This window comes from Callithrix jacchus, chromosome 4 (assembly GCF_049354715.1).
Source record: "Callithrix jacchus isolate 240 chromosome 4, calJac240_pri, whole genome shotgun sequence".
Taxonomy (NCBI): domain Eukaryota; kingdom Metazoa; phylum Chordata; class Mammalia; order Primates; family Cebidae; genus Callithrix; species Callithrix jacchus.
The window spans coordinates 134,667,181-134,686,643 of NC_133505.1; the positions used below are offsets into that span (position 1 = coordinate 134,667,181).

Consider the following 19,463-nt stretch of genomic DNA (forward strand, 5'->3'; position numbering starts at 1 on the left):
GACACCATGGTAGTACAGTGTATGCCTTAAAACATGACTTTTAATGGATATATTTTTGTCTTCATTTTCTGTATGCTCTTTGAGGAGGGGTTTATTTCTTTACCATCCTCCCACAGAGAATAACAAACTAAATATTGGAATAATAATAATTCTATAAGTAATAAGAAATAGCAATACTTTGTTACAGACTGCAGCAGGTTACCAGTAACTTACTCCTCCAGCACTGCAACATAACATTTATTAAAATATTTTAATTTTTATGGCAATATGACTTTGTAGATATATAAGAGAATCTGTAATATAGTTGGAAGGTCTTTATTCTTGAATAGGACTGACAGAAAATAAGACATTTATTATATATTATTTTTTATCCAAATCCTTCTAATACTGCTTAGGTGCAGAAATAGTACATGTTTTTCTCAACTACATAACTCCATTGCAAATATTTTATATCTCGCCTTAAATTGGTCAGTCAGTTCAGTCTATGAAAATCATCATGAAGTATACTAGTTGATAAAATGCTAAAAGAGGGCCCAGTTTTAAGTGAGACTATCTCGTGACATGGAGCTCCCCTCCCTGCTCCTAAATAAACCATTAAAATTACATTATAATAATATTCCAAGTATGTACTTCTCATTTGGTTCCTTAGAAAGATTATGATTTCAATACATCAACTTAGTTCCCTCTTTCCTTCTAGAAACTTATTAAAGAGACTAATCTGCTTTTGACCACACATCTGGAAGATAAAGGGAGCAATTCTAAATTATAATAGAAATAGGACATACTATTCAAAAGTGAGCATGACTATTGATACACACTTTAACACCTCATTTGATTTTATAAAATGTAAGTGTCTGGTAACATGCTTGCTTCAGGGAAGAGAAAGACAGATAAGGACTGCAGTGTTGATGATTATTTGTCCATTTCCTTTTCTGAAGTCACCGTTTATTCCATGCCTTCATGCATGATTAACAGCTTGCGGATCCTTCACATATAATCAATAGTTGTGAAGTCTTATATTAGGTTTAGAGATTAGACAGCCTTGATTATAAATTTTATTGATTTTTACAGCTTAGCTGCAGAAATCCCTCTACATTTTTCAGAGATTAAATTAAAAGGAGATATATGGCCTGCACATACTAGAAATGCTAGTGTGATTATAAGGTGTGACCTCTTTATACTGATTCCTCTAGATGAATAAAAGCTATCTAGTGCACTAAAACATGAATCAGCATGTCAGCAAGCATCAAGCTGAGATAGTAAACACAGTGATAATGTGACAAAAAGAATTACAAAACTGCAAATAAACCTGCCTTAGTCTATAATTAATGCAGGCAACATGTAAGGATTAATTTCTTCAGCTCATTTGTAAATTAGGAAATGGACAGAGATAAGAATAATGAACTCTTTAACTTCTACCTGGAAAATCTGAGTACATATTAAAATTGAAGATTCATAATCTTTTTTGAGATAATGTAATGAAGACAAATTTTTTTTAATTACTAGAAAATATATGGTCATTTGAAAGTTAGCAAATAACTTAGGGACTATTAAAATCATAACAAACTCAGCCTTATGAATGTTCTCATTTTAAAAGCTTTTATAGTACTGCTATATATTTTATGTCCAGTAATTTTAAGGTCTGAGGTTGTCCAGAAAAATATTAATAAACATCCATATACTGAAACATTAGAGGCTAATATTTTCCAATGTCAAAGTCTCACCTTTCTCTTTTCACTTTTGTAATTTTTTTAACATTAGTTGACCTTTGTTCCTTTTGAAATCTCTTTCATTATTCTAACTGATTATATCTCAGATCTGAATAACTCTTTTATAGGAAGACATATAAAGTGTAAATAAATAAAATGAAATTCATCTTGATATATATCCTAAATAATTCATTTCTTTTGAAAAGGTATTCAAAAATAAGTGTTAGAGCATGGACTGCCTGAAGCCAGTCTACAGTGTTAGTCAAATGTTCCAGTGTCTTTTATATTGGACTTAAAATAAAATCCCCTTACATTGTATAAATAAAAAAGTAATTTATGTATGAAATACTTTATGCAAGGTATTTAATGAAGATATCTTCTATTAAAATCTACTAATGTCTTCAAAGGGTTCTGTTCCACAGGAAATCAGAAAATGTTAACAACACATAGAGATGACAATCTAGAAGACTGCTTTCCTTTATTTCCACAAATATATCTAGGTAGGGCTACCTTTTGAAGTATTATGTAGAAGGTCCTAATCTGTATAACTACTCACAGAAGAATAATAAACAAAGAAGCAAGTATATAAAAGTATAAAAGGACTGGGGGATTATTTCATGCCTATTCTGTAAATATACTACCAGTATTCACATTTTTTTTTTCTATATACAAATCTATACTACCAGTTAAAAGCTATCTCTTGAATTCTGGCTCTGAATTTCAAACTGCCTGTGGATTTCCATCTGGTGGCTAACATACTGTTTAAAACAAGATTCATCAACATCTTCCTTTCACAAGCACCTCATTCTAACCTACCTGCTTCCATTAAGGGTGTTAGTTCCCAGGTTACAGACATCATTGGCTCCTCTGTTTTCCACATAGTCCCTCATCTGTTACCAAATCTACTTAATACATCATTTAATAAGATACCTAGCATTTCTATGTCCTTTTCTTTAATTCAGGTCCCAATTTTTTCTCACCTGAACTATTAGGAGTTCTTACTACCACCAATATTTGTAGTGTATTGTTTACCTAGACCTTTTAAAGGTCAGTTCTAATTACATAACGTGCTCATCCAAATAATTGTTGGAGATTTTCTATGATGAACAAAATTCAGTAAAATTCCCTTGCCCTAGAACCCAAAGATCTTTTAATGCACAGTGCCACTTCATCTCAATCATTCTCCCAATGCCCTGCACTCCTGCCAATGTATTCATCTGCTACCAAAACTAATGTAGCACTGTCCAACATATGTACTATTATCTATTTCATTCCATCTATTCGGAATACATTCCCCACTACTCATTGCCCTATTGAAACACTTCAGTCTCCAGTGAGAATATACTATTTCTTCAGTGAAAGTTTGGTCAGGAAATCTGACGAAGTGACAAATAATCCGCAGTTCTCCTGTTTTTATCTGTACCTCCATTAAAGAATTTAATGCATCATGTCTTCCATTCATTTGGGTTTTTGGGTGTCCTACATTAACATGTAAACTTAAGGTCAGAACTATGACCTATCTAGAGATAAATGGTTTGGGGAAACTGAGTCTTGAAGAAATAGAGCTCAATAAATGTTAAAATAGTCAGCTAATATATTTGCAATATATAGCTGATTTAAAAAATATAGAAAAACTCCAACATCAGTTGCCTAGTAACCATTTAAATGTCAAGAACAATTATCTTTATCAAATAATTAGCAAGAAATTACAAATTTGCTTAGGATTCATAAGTGTATAAGACATGACTCCTTTTCTTATGCAATTCACCATGCGATAAAAGTGAAGGCCCACAGAAAGGTAAATTGTATTTTAATGTAATAAGGTGAAAGCGCTACTGGAAAAGATAGGTAAATAAAATTTTTTAAGTCTTAAGACAGGAAAACTAGGTTGTTTCCTCACAGGAGTTACAAATGAGCTTTTTCCAAAACATGACTACATGCTTTCATTGTAAAGTAAGGGGGTATGAAAGACCTTCTGAAACAATAGGGTTGCAGAAAATCCTCCCTGCCATTGTAGACAGGAAAGGACTTCTATTCAAATTGCCTGTATTTTTCTACTACTATAATCATTCATCCCAGGTGGAAGAAATTACCTACCAAATATTTCAACTTATTTGTTTAAGGAGTATCTCAAACAAAATCTCCAAATTCGAGCTAATATGATTCCATATCATGTTCCCTGACCAAGCTTTCCTGTCTCAGTAAAATCAGTCCATTATTCCAGATGTTAAGTTCTAAAACCTGAGAATCATCCACAGGCCTTCCTTTATCTTGATACAGACAGGAGGCAGGGAAATACTGGGTAGAAGAGGGCAGTTTCCCATTCAAGGCCCCACCCTCAAGCCTGGAAACACATGGCCCTAAATGGAAACAGGTAATACCGTTTTTGCATCTAAATGTTGCCTTTTGGCCTGCCATACCCCCTTATCCTGTTCCCATATAACCCCCAGGCTCCATGAGCAGAAGAGCAGACAAGCAGAAATGCAGAGGAACAAAAGAGTGGAGCAGCAGAGAAGGAGAGAAGACAAGAAGAGTCTGAACACTGAGTAGTCTGGCTGGGGAAAGTTGGTGAGGAGATTAGCAGTGGGACAGTCAAATTTCATGGGAAGATCATCTTTGCAGCTCCCCAAACATTTCACCGAGAGCCACAACCACTTAATAAAACCCCCTCATACACCATCCTTTAATCCATGTGTGACCTGATTCTTCCTGGACACCAGACAAAGACATGGGTACTAAGAAGGCACTGAGCTGGTTAACACTTAAGCTGTCTGAAGATGGCAGAGCTAAAGGAGCACTGTTAACACACCCACTGGGGCATCAGGAGTCACAGATATCCACCCCAGATGCTACTGTGGGGCTGGAGCCCAAAATTGTTTGCCCTGTTCCTGCACCTGCCTATCTGCATGTTCACTTTCCTGTAAGGGGTTTCAGTTGAAAAGCTGAGCCACACCCCCATCACACATCCTGAAACGGGGGTCAGGGAACTCTCCCATTTCAATCTGACACATCGCATCCATTTCATCAGTCAATTCTTTATCTTCCCTGCAACATGTTTAGATTAGAATCTATCCACTTGATCATGACTTCCACCAATGCTATTTATTTTATTTTAGCCATTAGCACCTGAGGCCGCAATCAGTGATACTCCTAACAATATCACAAATGAGCCCTGCTTCCTCTTTGACCCCTCTTCTCCCGAGATTTGTTACGGGGATCCTGAAAAAGGTCCCAGTGACTTCCCACTTGAGTAACAGTAAGACAGGAAGGCTAGGTCCTGCACACTGCGTCTCCCCACCTCATCTCACCTTCACTGACCTCATCACCTCTACTCAGCCTTGCTCGCTCCACTCAAACATGCCAGCTATACTTCTTGCCTCAGGCAGGGCCTTTGCACTTGCTTTTCTCTCTGCCCAGAATGTTACTCTGCTAGATATTCATGTGTCTCCTTTCCTCACCTCCTGTAGGGCTTTATTCAAATGCTACCTTCTTAATGAAGCTTTCCTTGATGGCTATTTACTTCTTCATTTTTCTCTCAAGCACTTCTCACCATCTAATATCATTTATATTTTACTTAACTTTATTATATCCTGTCTTGCCATACTAAGATACTTGATACATAATCATTGCTCAATATATGTTTGGGCTGATAACTGACAGAATAAGCAGAATGGATCATCGTGTATTCTTCAGTCAGTAAGTTTGTGGCCTGTAAGTGACCTACACATTTTTGCTGATTGAAGGTTACTTACTCTTTGATAACAGAAAAGTCGTCAATAAAAGTTTATGTCTGAATGTCGTTATAAAATAAAATTTAAACAACTGATCAGAGCAATGCTCTAGAAAAAGCTTTAACATGTTTGAATGTTAAAGAAGCAAAGTAAAAATTTTAACTAGAATAACAAAGATGTCAAATTACTGGGTGCAATCAACTGAGAGGAGAGGAAAAGGTCATTGTAAAACTTTCAAATTTTCCAAAGGTGAAATATCTTGGACTGAAAAAAGCATACACATAAGATGAAAATTTGAAGAGCTTAAAACATTTTATCTATCATGAACATCAGACTAGTTTAATAATATTCATTTTTAACTCTTATTGTTTCTTGATCTTTCAAATATTTTTCTTGTTTCCTCAACTAGAGAGCAAGTTCCCTCAGGGCAAGAAATATATTTACTACCTCACTTATTTCTTATTCAGCTAAGCGTAGAGTAAGACAGTGATGAATATATTATCTTTAAACAATTTTGCCCTAAAGGAGGTGTTACGAAATCTAACGGCTTTGAACATAAAATATCAAATAAACCTCATGAAGACAGAGAAAGAAAATTCTTGAAGTCCATGGTGTTATTTTCACAGCAGAGGAAGAACAGATTAGTGGTATCTTAGATTACTTGATGTTCCTGTTTAAAAATTAGATGCCCTGCATAAATTAAGTTTAATTCATAAGGAACTGATTTTGTTTCAGGTTACAATGTAGAACAGATGCTGCCATTAAATGCACATTAAGCATCTTTTTCACTCACATGGAGACCTAAAGAGTTAGTTCTTTAGAGCCTGAATCATTACCATTTACCTTGAATTTAATGTCAATTATGTTCTACGATTCTGGAGATCAGGTCCCATTGTACATTGCTTTTAATTTTACCAGCCTGAACAAGTTTCCCAAGAGTATTTCCTGTTTCTATGTGTTTTCCTCTATTGCTGAATAGGTCATACATATATATGAAATTCCTTAGTGAATATGCTGTGGAATCAGACTACAGGTTACTTAGTGCAAGTTTCTTAACATCCACAGGCATCCTTCCCAAATCTATGAAATGAGAAGAACAAAAAACAAACAAGCAAAAAAAAACTAGTATCTACCTTATAGAGTTGAATTAAGGATAAAATAAGATGCTACATGCAGAGTACTTAGAAAACTACCTGGCAAACTTTATGAATAAAATGTGGTTATTAACTTTATTGTAGTTGTATATTAGTGATCTACTAGCATTATCATTTATAAGAATAAAATCCTTGAGAATTTTGGAAAGAATTGTTTAGTGGTTTTTTTTTTTTTTTTTTTTTACTTTTTCTTTCCCTAAACCGAATTAAGTGTCGGGCTGTTTATCCATCTTCTACACTCTGAAGAAAGCAAAAGCATTGAGTTTTAATTTTCAAAAGGTCAAGCTAAATAATTCTGGGAAAAAAAGCATGATTTCTGGATTACTTTGCCCATTTTCAGGTGCTTGAAAAAGCATGTGTAGGGTGCTAGGAAAAACATCTAACTTGAAAAATAAATACTAAAATCGAATAGAAATCTGACATATAGAGAACTACACAAAAGACTAGACAACACTGATGAACTCAAAGCTTTTCCTCTAAACCAAATCCCGTGGGCCCACCCACTCATTTTCATACGTGAATGCAAACTGTCTTCTTCTCTGCAAGTGAAACTCTCAATATATCATTAAACATTAGTACTGAAGATTTCAATAATTCTTTTGAATGTAAAACTATAGGGAGAAATGTTTTAAAAGTTTTGTTGTTTATTTATCTTCAATATAAATGAGAGCTCAAGAACATTTCTAGCACCCAAATGTCACGATCAAACTTCAGCTGTTTATAATATACCAATACACGTTAATTATTTCGTAGAATATTTTAGTATTTTTTTGTAATAATTAAGAAAAAAGAATTTGGTAAGTATAAATGATCTGAGGATCTAACAGAGGTACTTTACTATAAATTCTTCAAAACGGGGTTTAATTTAAATAAATATCCACATAGATAATTTTTGGATTGTTCTGAAATTATAATGATTTGTTTTAAATACAGGACAATATGCCTAGACATTTACTAATACATTCTGATAAATAACTCAAGCAATCCAGGTCATTATACTTCAAAAGGATACTCATAAGTCACTAGCATATAAGTTTATCTCATATAGTATTATATAATATATAAGCATATAAATGGTCTGTTTTTAGTAAAATTTTATGGCATAAATGGAGGGCCTTAAGAAAATCATGAAAATGTAGTACTTAGCAATTAGAGTATGACAGTTTCATCTCTCTTTCTTTTTTATATGCTTTGAGAATACACTTTTGTATACATTTTCTAAGAAAGACTATAATTCAATTTTCTGATTCACCAAGGAATAATGTATATCAGAAATATGTATTTTAAAAACATTTTGAAACACCTCCCCTAAAGCAGAAGAATGTATTAATTCCTCTAGCCCAAAGCTGTATAATCTAAAAAGGAATAGAGAAATAAATAGTATTTATTCAAGGCCTTTAAAATTATTCATATTTGAGTAAAAAATACATAATTTTAAGCAAAAGAATAATCAGTTATTTCATCAAAGTTAAAATATAGAAAAAGCATTTGTATATCAATTTGCCATAATTAAGTAACACACATACTATTTCATCAAATTTCTTTTAAAAAATGTAACAAAAATATCTGTATTAAATCATAATACTTGTGACAATTCAAGAGATGCGGATTTTCAAGCTTCTTCAATAGAAACCTGACTCTCTCACTGTGGATCTGCATCATTGGACAAGGATTCACATGGAGAGGCATAATTGAGATGGCACCTCCTGATGAGCAAGACAGAAGTCCCCTACATGGGCACATGCCAGGGACTGTGTTACAAGAGCCTTCCATTTTCTCCTTGACATAATCATATTTCTTTTCATTTGTCATCCATCTCATCATTGCAATCCCCTCTCAATTTTACATGGATCAGAACGTGATCTCTCAACCATTTCATTATGTTCCAGGCCATGCCAAAAACAAACCAAATCCCTAAATAACAACACACACACACACACACACACACACACACACAAATTTCACTCAGAATTAGTTATTCCTAAAGCACAATCTTTAACTGCCAACATTGTTTTAGTGTCAGTATTGACTTTTTAAAAATTGTAATAAGTTTAGTGATTCCTTCATATGAAGTGAAAATAACAAGCTGATATAATCATTTTAATGAATAAAAAATAGCTAAGACATTGTAAATAAAAATGCAAAAATGCAATAAAATAACAGAAGAAGAAAAGAATTAACTTTTGATTGTACCTACTGCAGAAAAAGAGAGTGGAGGGAACAAGGTATGTGCTAGGTGCCATGGAAAAAGCTTTATATATATGTATTATTTCATTTAACGCCCGTATGAACTCTAAATGGCAGATTTTCCTTGCTAACTTTTATAAAAGAGGAAACTGAGTAGCTTACTGATAGGGGATTAAATAATTTCTTGATAGTATCTCTGGCGAGATAATTCACCAGAACCTGTCCTCACATGGCCAGAATTCAAATTCAGTTTTGACAGATGCAAAAACAATGTTCTTTCTAACACTGTAGAGTTTAATTTAAAAATATGGAAAATGTAAGTAATACTATAAAAAGAGTTTTCCAGTGTTTTAGTCTGCTTGGGCTTCCATATCATGGTCTGGGTGGCTTCCAAAGCAGAAATGTATTTCTCAGAGTTCTGGAGGCTGAGAATCTGAGATTCAGATGCTAACAAGGCAGGTTCTGGTGAGGTACTTCTCTGAGGTTACAGACAGCTGGCTTCTATTTTTGTCTTTACACGACAGAGAATGAGCTAGTTCACATCTCTTACTCTAATAAGGACATTTATCTAATCATGGGGGCCACATCCTTATACTTCATTTAAACCTAGTTGCTTCCCCAAACCATGACCTCCAAATGCCATCTCACTGGGGTAGAGGACTTCAACATACGGATTTTGGGGGAACACAAACATTTAGCTCATAATACAGAGAATAGAATCACAATTTTCAAGAACATTTTCAAAAATAAAAGAAGTACTGTGTGTCAGTGATTACATTTAATTTATACTATTAAAACAGTAAACTTTAAAAAATATTACAGCAACAAAATGCAAATGAACAGCTTCAACAGCCTTCTAAAGGCTGTGATGAGCCCCATGCTTGTTATACTTGCTCTTTTACATGTTTCAAAAGTTTGAAACGTAAGATTAATTATGATTTTCAATGTAACCCACATACATTCTTAATAATCATTACATTATTAATGGCTCACACCTGCCACAAGGATTGTGCTGGTCCATTTGTCTTATCTACCTTATTTTTAAGTTGTATTCATTATTTACATATGTTAAATGTGTTTATTTAACTTATTACCCTTTTCTTGCTATATGACAACAATTTAAAAAGACATCAATGTTTCAGAATTGCTTCTGGCCTCAAGTCATTCTCCCACCTTGGCCTCCCAAAGTGCTAGGATTACAGGTGGGAGCCACCATGTCCAATCTATCAACCTTATTTTTGAGTTGGCCCGTGAGAAAATTAATGATAAATATTATGCACTCAAAGAATCAGGATGTGCTCCTGACAAAATGTCTACATCAATGAAAAATGTTAGATATTGTCTAATGTCAAGGTGAAGGGGCCATACAATGTGGAAAAGTACTCAATCCCTGTCTTTTGGAAGTAGTGGCAGACATTTCATTTAACAGTTGAACAAGCCACTGATGCGCAGAGGATATACTCTTGATAGAAGTGCGGAATGAACTAGAGGGCAAAAGGCTCCATATCTTTTGGTACCAGTCATCCCATAGAACTAGGACTACATATGCAGGAAAGAGGCAGTGGATTCAACACTAGAGGAGCACAGATATTTATCCAGAAGGGAAAGTTGGCATTTTGAAGAATTAAATAAAACAATGTCAATATCGATATATTTCATTCACTTGCGAAGAGCCAAGAGTCAAGCACAGTATTATCTGATCTTGATTCAATGTTGAAGGAAATGATAAAAAACAGTGAATATAATCATGTATTTTCAGTGTATGGAGTGAAAAAATGGCAATAAATGCAAGACTGCCTTACCAAACTGAAGTATATTGACTATCAAGGGGAAACATGCTCACATGCAGTTTCAAAATGAAGGTTGAGATTATCACATTGCTTGCTGACACAAATGCTATTTAAGACCATTTGAATTATTTCAAGTGGTGTGCCCAAATAGTCCAATTCAGCAATATTTTCAATTTACTGAATGTCAGGACCTATATAACACCATGTTTGATGGTGAGGATCAGCAGTTCAAATGACACAACTGTTGCAAGTTTAACTCTAATCTACATCAACATCATAATAGTTTTCCACGTTTCTGAGAAAGAAATTGATGTCCTATTGGTAGGCGTATTTAAAAATGCATCCAATGCTGTAACCAAATATAAAAAAAGTTTGACCCCTGAATACAACCAAAGAGCATTAAAAATCTATTTATCATTATGTCTTGGTTTAATACATTTAACCCTCTAGCTTTTGAGACAGACATGCTTGCCAACTTAGAAACTGACAGTTTGCCAAAAGTATTGTGCAGTAAAACATCTCTTCACTATTTCTGGTTTAACTCTAGATTGAAACAACCAGAACTGCCAGTAACTAAATATTTGCTAGAGATCATTCTTATTGATCTGGTTAGAGGGAATAAGGAAGAAGAGAAAAAACAGACTAGCTGTAGAACTTAAGCTGTATCTCAGAATATTTCTCTTAAATCTGCATACAAATGACAGTAAAAATTGCTATTATTTACAACTTTTTTTATATTAAACAAATATCACTTTAAAATTGAAATATACTTCTATATTTACTTAAAATGTACCTTTAACTGGGTTTTTCAAGTTTCATTACATTCCCTGTGTCACTTGTAGATATCAAAGTCAGGAAAGCACTGACCCACTGGGGTGAAAACAAAATTCCTTAGCAAATTATGTCATATCCTCAGTAATGCAGGCTCTGCTTACCTCTTTTTTTGTCTTTTTTTGCCAGTGTCTACCTCCTCTTTATGTTTTGGCATACCAAACTACCTGCAGTTTTCCATATCCACATGTATTTTTCTTATCTTGATAATTCTGTTCTTGCTGTTTTCTCGGATGTAACACACCTCCCTCCATGGGAGTTCCTCTCTCACCCAACCACCCCATCTGGCTAACTCTTCTTAATTATCCTTTAGTATCACTCAGCTCAGGTGCTCTCCAGGATTCTTTATTTGATTCCATATCTTCTCCATGCTCAGCTAGAGCCATTTATAATGCTTTGTGGTATGGGTATGGATCTTGTATTTTTAGATTATCAGTTCATATGCTTGTCTCTACTACTGGAGTGAGGGCACTTCTCATTTCTTTTCTATTTTTATATTTCTAGAACCTAGCATGATATCTAACACATAACAGGTGTTAGATATGATTGAATGAATGCTCAATTTTTCCTTTGAAGATGAAAGGGAGGGTGTTGAAAAAGGTTTTACAGCTTTAATAAATTATTCTAATGTTATTACTACTCTTACTATCCATGTTTGAGCATGAACAGTAAAGTAAATCTTGACGAGTCAGAAAGCTGGTTGTGAGGGCTAGTTACAGATTTGCCCAACAAATATGTTAATTTTAGAAACTGACTTTTATTTACTATCCAAACTTGTTACTATAGCATTCTTGAAGGGTATTTTATTTTAATGACACTAAGTGTCTACTTCAGCACTTAGTTTGGATCACACTGAAGAGAAATGTAGTAAAGAGTAAAGAGAATGGGAAAAATAGGTAAAAATATGTAACTGCATGTAAGGCTATACATATGATATAGTTTCTTTAAGTGAATATTATAACTTTCTTGGTTGGAAACACATTTAAAAAATTAGGTATTGAGTCATTAGTACTTTTATGTTAATATGAGATCTCAGCATTTGATTTTAGGATGGAGAGAACATAATTTAGTAAGTTACAATGAAATCTTGGCTCAGCAAAGGGAAAACACTTACAAAAACTGTGGCACACTAAAAGCATGTGACAGAGGAAACATAAATCTAAGTGTATCACAGGTTCAGAGATCTGGAAGAGCTCTTGACAGGTTATCTGGGCTGGCAATGCCCTGCCTTGGCAAGTTCATCTTCAAAACACAGCAGACAAATGCTTGTGTGTACTTACAAAATATCTCCAGGGGAAGAGGAGTCATAATCTCCCTTAATAATTCATGAAGCTTTCCTAACATGGAAGCTAAATATAGTTAAACACATAGAGTTCAGAGGCCGTTCTTTTGCTTTCACTTAGATGGTGAATTGGAATAGACTAATAATTAACTGGGTAAATGCAGTTTGATTGTTTACAAGCAACTCAAACTCATGTTGGTAACTGAATTCATGTTTCCTAACTCTTTTTCCAAAAGGCTCCTATTTCTATAGTCATTTACTCACTCAAACCTGGGAGGCATCCTCCATATGCTAGTGGTTCCCCTCTTCCATACACTTTACATCAAATAAAATTCCAAATCTTGCCATTTGTTACTCTGAAATCATCCTTCCTCACAATTCTGAGATCTCACTAAGAGGAATGAAATAGCCTCCTAACTAATAATCTCCTCGCCTCCATTTCTATCAGCTTCTCTTTGTTTCTAATTACACCAGAACATACTCAGTATATTAGTTATGCAAAGATGGACACAAAATGTCTATGGTATTGTGCCAAGTAACTACATACAGATAGAATACACATATTTACACAGACAGAAAATAAAACTTGAAAGAATTATACCAGTATTAACAGTGTTAGCTGTTTCTTTGTGCACATACGTAATTTCTAATATAAGTATGTATTAGAAATTACATAAATACATATTATATATATAATAATATGTATAGTCAGACCTCAATATCTGTAGGTTCAACCAATTTGCAGATTCAACCAATCATGAATTGAAAATATTTGGAAAAACATTTTTAAAAACATAAAAATACAGTAGAACAACTATTTACATAACATTTACATTTTCTAAGTACAATAAATAATCTAGAGAAAATTTAAAGTATATAGGAAGATATGCTCAGGTTATATGAAAATATTGCACCATTTTGTGCAAGAGACTTGAGCATCTGCAGATTTTGTTATCCTTTGGGGTCCTAGAACCAATTCCTTGTGTATATTCAAAGGCAGTTGTAAATATAAATAGCAATTCTCCTGCCTTGGCAAGATCTTTTTAAATTCCAGTAAATAAATGCTTCTGTGTACTTAAAAAATACCTCACAGGCAAGAAGTCACAATCCTCTAAGTACATACAATGTATACATACATGCACACACACATATATATATAAGTGCACACACATATACATCCATCCTTAATAACAGAATGTATCTTTATGGCATCCAACAGTGTTTGAGTGAAATTGTGATTAAATTGTTATAAATTTTTATAACAACTGTTATAGAAGAAAACTGTTAGGAATTATAATTATAAAATAACAATTATAAAAGAAATTGTTATAAAAGAAAACTGTTAGGAACTATGACAACATATAACAAAGAAACCTTGATTGATAATAAGACAGCAAGAAAGGCTTCCTTGAAGAAAGACCATTTGAGTTGCATCGTGAAGGCTGAGAGGCAGAAGTTGATTAGTTAGAGGTTTGCGGGGAGTGTTCCAGTTTGTATTAGTTTTTTTTTTCACACAGCTATAAAGGACTGCCTGAAACTGAGTCATTTATGGAAGAATAAAAAGGTTTAATTGACTCATAGTTCTACATGGGTGGAAAGGCCTCAGGAAACTTACAATTATGGCAGGAGGTGAAGGGGAGGCAAGGCACATCTTACATGGCAACAGGAGAGAGAGCGCAAGTAAGAAGGGAAGTGCCACACTTTAAAACCATTAGCTTGGCCAGACGTGGTAGCTCATGCCTGTAATCCCAGCACATTGGCAGGCCGAAGTGGGTGGAAATCTGAGGTCAGGAGATCAAAACCAGCTTGGCCAACATGGTGAAATCCTATCTCTAGTAAAAATACAAAAAAAAATTAGCAGGGTATGTTAGCACACACTTGTAATCCCAGCTACTTGGAAGGATGAGGCAGGATAACCACTTGAACCCAGAGGTGGAAGTTGCAATGAAGTGGAGATTGCAATGAAGCAAAGTTGCACCACTGCACTCTAGCCTGAATGACAGAGTGAGACTCTGTCTAAAAAAAATAAATCAGTTCCAGCAGGAACTCACTGACTATCACAAGAACAGCCTGGAGGAAACCACCCCCATGAACCAATCACCTCCCACCATGTCCCTCCCTTGACATGTGTGGATTACAATTCTAGATGAGATTTGGGTGGGCACACAGCAAAACATATCACAGGTATACAGCTCAGAGGAAAGACCCAGAGGTAGAGCAGGCCCAAGGGGCCACTGAAATAAAGACATGCCAGGAGCAAAAAGAAAGGCAAGTGTAAGTGGCGTCTATGTCCACTTGTGCCATATATATAAGTATCACAGACTTTGGTTTTCTTCAGTCATTCCTCTGTTTATATATGCATCTTAATCTATGATTTTTAAAAAATAAACCAAGACACAGTCCCCCAGAGTGATATTCCTAAAATGAAATTCCATTATGTCACTCCTTTACTCTTTGTCACATTCAAGATAGTATCAGGCATCCCAGGACATATACCAAGCACTCTGCATTCTGGCCAACTTCCAGCTACTGGACTGCACCCTGCACCATACCCCACAATCATACATGTCTCCAGCCAACTGAACAGCTCAGTGTCCCTGACTGGACACAGTCATTTACTCTTGGTTTCTAAGTCAAACATACTTGTCACCTAGGATCTTCTGGCTCATAATGTAGGACATTAAGAACCAAGGTCCCACCTCCTATAGCAAGTGTTCTAGGAAATGTACCTTCTATACTCACATATAAAACTGGAAGTGCCCACCTTTCTTCACTTTCCCATACATGTCTCCTTGCTACAACTGAAACAGACACTTAGGTAAAAATGTACAGAATGCCTAAAACATACAGACAGGTACAGCCACAAGAGTAGTGATTTTATATTAAAAAGCTGATCATAAAAATAAAATTAGGAAGTAGCTGGTATATAATAAAAGTGATTTAAGAGTAGTTAAGAGAGTGAAGAGATAAATTTCACACTAAAGTTTTATAGATGCTTTTCTCCATCAGTAAAATGGGAATGTGAATCCCTATCTTATAAACTTTCAAGGTTAAAATGAGTACGACTTAGAATAAGACATAAAAGGGATTTCAAAAAATAATGTATATGATATACATTTTATTATTAGTTTATAACATATATTAAATTCTGAGTGTTAATGTTCACACAGTATTATAGTGAACAAGTCTTATTTTAAGATAGTACAGATGGGAAATAAATGCATTTCTTATTAAATGTATACTTCTTTTACTCTCCCATATTTAATGCATACTAGTCACTAACTTGAATATATTTTTTATCTGCAAAATCAACACATAGAATGATATACATTCACAAGTAAACATCCACTTCACCCTGAAACCTCACTAAAGCCCTCCTCAACATTCCTCCCCAAAACTAATCATAAACTATGGCTAATATATGTGAAAGTCACAGCTTATCTCAATCATTTATTACTTTTTATAAGATTTCTTCTATTCTGTTACACTTGGTGCTCCTAATTGTATCTTCTATACTTGATGGTCTAATCTGTCTTTTATTTACAATATCAGTTACTGGTCAGGGATGGGTTAAGGTTAACAGGGACACAGTATTATTTAGATTTAGGACCTGCAGCCTCTTAGAAATAAATTTTCTATGCTTATCTGTATTTAATTTAAAATTAATTAATTTTATCTATACCTAATCTTTGAAATGTAGTGCAGATATAATCTGACCCTTGTTCAAAATATCAGGCCATTTGATTTATTCTTGAATTATAAAAGGGTCATGGGACAGATATATGTGAACATATTATTAACTATATATCTCTGGAAAAATCAGATGTTTTCACACAATCTTTTAAACAGATAAGATTTGTCACAATCAAAGGGGGACAGATAAGATTTGGCAGAAAAGACATGGTGCAACCAAAGAGGAAAGAATCCAAAGTTTGAGTAAAAATAATTTATTCTTTCTAAGACTGCAAAGGAAATTCACATCCTTCTACCTATAGCAGCAACAACAACATGGTGCACTGGATAAGAGGAGAGTTTTGGAATTTGTTGGCTTCCAATTTGGATCCACAAATAATCAGGTGGACATTGGCAAGATATGTAATCTTTCCAAGCCTCAATTCATTTGTCTGTAAAATGCAGGGAGAGAATAGATCTTGTATTGAGCAATCATTTGTGAAGAGATAAAATTGTCATTATTGAAACCTAGTTTCCAAGTATTACCATTAATATATAAACTAATTAATGGAAATAGCAAAGCTATGATGAACGAGGACATGTCAATTCCAGATTTATGGATTACAGCATTTATGATCCCCTAAAGCTCCTCTAGGAAGACATACAGTTCTGTAAAACACAGTTTGAAAGCAATTTTCCTGTTAGTGTTAGGGAGATTGTAATTTGGAGTGCTAACCAATATGTAGTCAATAACAATGAAGCAAATCAAATTGACTAGATAAGGTTTTCAAAAGGAATATAACATTTACAATGGTACAACATAAACTTTAGAAGAATCTCAAATTAGTAGGTTTGAATCCATTGTCAACAGAAATAGTTGTTCCCCAAATATAACATTTTATAATCTGCTATATTTAAATTCTGCAGCTATCTGTACTTTTTAGTCTCCAGATTAGTTCTATTTTACAAATTCAGATTTGCAAAGCTTTTGTTTTATGCAATCTAGTTTTCAGGATATAAATATTCATATTATTTTATTTATTTATTTATTTTTGAAATAGAGTCTCATTCTGTCACCCAGGCTGGAGTGCAGTGGTGCAATCTCGGCTCACTGTAACCTCTGCCTCCTGGGTTCAAGTGATTCTCCTGCCTCAGCCTCCCAGGTAGCTGGGATTACAGGCGCCTGCAACCATGACCAGCTAATTTTTGCATTTTTAGTAGACGTGGGGTTTTGCCATGTTGGCCAGGCTGGTCTCGAACTTGTGACCTCAGGTGATCCTCCCACCTCTGCTTACCAAAGTGTTGGAATTACAGTTGTGAGCCACTGCACCTGGTCCATATTATGTTAAAAATTCTTGTATTTTAATAATTTATTTACTCGTGACAGGGCAAATACAATCCAAGAACCAGTAAATGCACACATTCAACAAGAAGTCCTCCTCATTGTGGAAAACACAAGAAATCCACTCATCAGTCAATGATTCTTTGATTATGAAATGTTCCTAGGCAAACAACAATAATATCAATACATAATTGTCATAGTGACCTATGATTCCAATCACTTCATTTGCTTTTCTATCCATCAGAGTTTCTGATAGAGGGATCAATGGCATGATTTGCACCTAATGGGAAAAAAACCAGGTCACAATGGACTTCCATGATGGCATGTTTGTGTTGCACAAATGCCCTGGCACCTGCCTTGGCCATCCAGTTCCAATTTTTGAAGAAAGTATGCATGCATATATTTTTTCTCTAATATGGCCACTTCCATTTGACAAATACAGGACATAGAATTGAGAAAAGCAAGAAGAATGCTGAATTTTACATCACTTTTTATACTAACAATAAAACTAAAGAAGTGTTCCCTTATCAATTTCCTTTGAAGCATGAACACAGGAAAGCCACATGTTTGGAATGGACTGTTTTGACTTTGATGTTCATAATGACCTCTTAATTTAAAAAAAAAAAGGTTTTTCTTTTAGCCATGTTCTTAATCTATCCTTGTTATTGGTATGAGAGGCAAAATGATGACATCAGCAAAATATCTCCAGCTTGTCTTCTGACTCATTAATAGCTTTCATGCTACCGCTATTAAAATTGATCCTGAGGGCATTCCCAACATTAACCTTTCCCACTTGAGAAATCTGTCACATATTTCTCAGCTGCTTTCTATTTACTCTACTGTTTTAATCTGAGAAGAAAATTTTCCTCTTAATCCTTGGTCATTGGCTTTCCTCAGCTTTATTTTGTAAAAAACTGTTTCGGAAGTTCTGAACACTGGAAGTCTGAACTGCAATGGCATTTTCTTTCCCAAAGAACATTTGCCAGTTGACTTCATTTACTGAATTTCTCTCAGGTGAGGTTCTATTTAGGCTTGAACAGAACAGTCAGAAACATTATTTAAATACTCTAACATCATAAATCAGCTGTTTCTAAAAAGCCAGGTGAAGATATTAAGTGATGACGTGTGTAAATTTAAATTTCTAGTCTATTGGCTAGACTAACATATAATCTAGTAATTAAATGAAATCTAAGCTAGTAAAGTGTATTTACAGGGTCTTTATTCTCTCTGGAAATAAAAACATACTGAAAAAACTTAAATATATCTAAACAAGCAACAAACAACACAAGTCATGGATGTGTTTTAAAAAACTTACATTTCTTTGATTGCTGTTTCTTTACATTACATTTCAAAGATCACAATAAATTGTTTTAGATATCGTTACTTAAGTCCCAATTTTATACTCCAGATGAAGAATGCAAAAATCTCCTAAAATATAAAAGGTTTTGAATAATAACCTTCTTGCTAAAATATGTTTCACAAACTTCTTTAGGTATAATGATAAGTTCAAGACTATATAATAGAGCCTTGAAAATATTTTCTCAAAAGATTTATTTTTCATAGAGCTGTTGACTTTGTCTGTTATTTCCAGGAGTAAGCTAAAGCTGTCTATGATAAAATATTAGCTAAAAATAAAAATTTACTCAAGACCAAATTTACTTTATCCCAAAAGAGAAAAACTTCTGTTTTACAGAGTTTTCTCAATCATGATTTCTTCTCCTTCCATATTAATTCCAGAATACCATGATGAGGTTAAGTATAATGG

The 19,463-nt window shown here is 34.2% G+C and overlaps 1 protein-coding gene across 17 annotated transcripts in view; it reads right to left on the reverse strand.

The window, feature by feature from the left end:
* Positions 1-19,463, reverse strand: part of PTPRK (protein tyrosine phosphatase receptor type K) — a 574,046-nt gene that overhangs the window by 140,947 nt on the left and 413,636 nt on the right. The window lies entirely within an intron of this gene.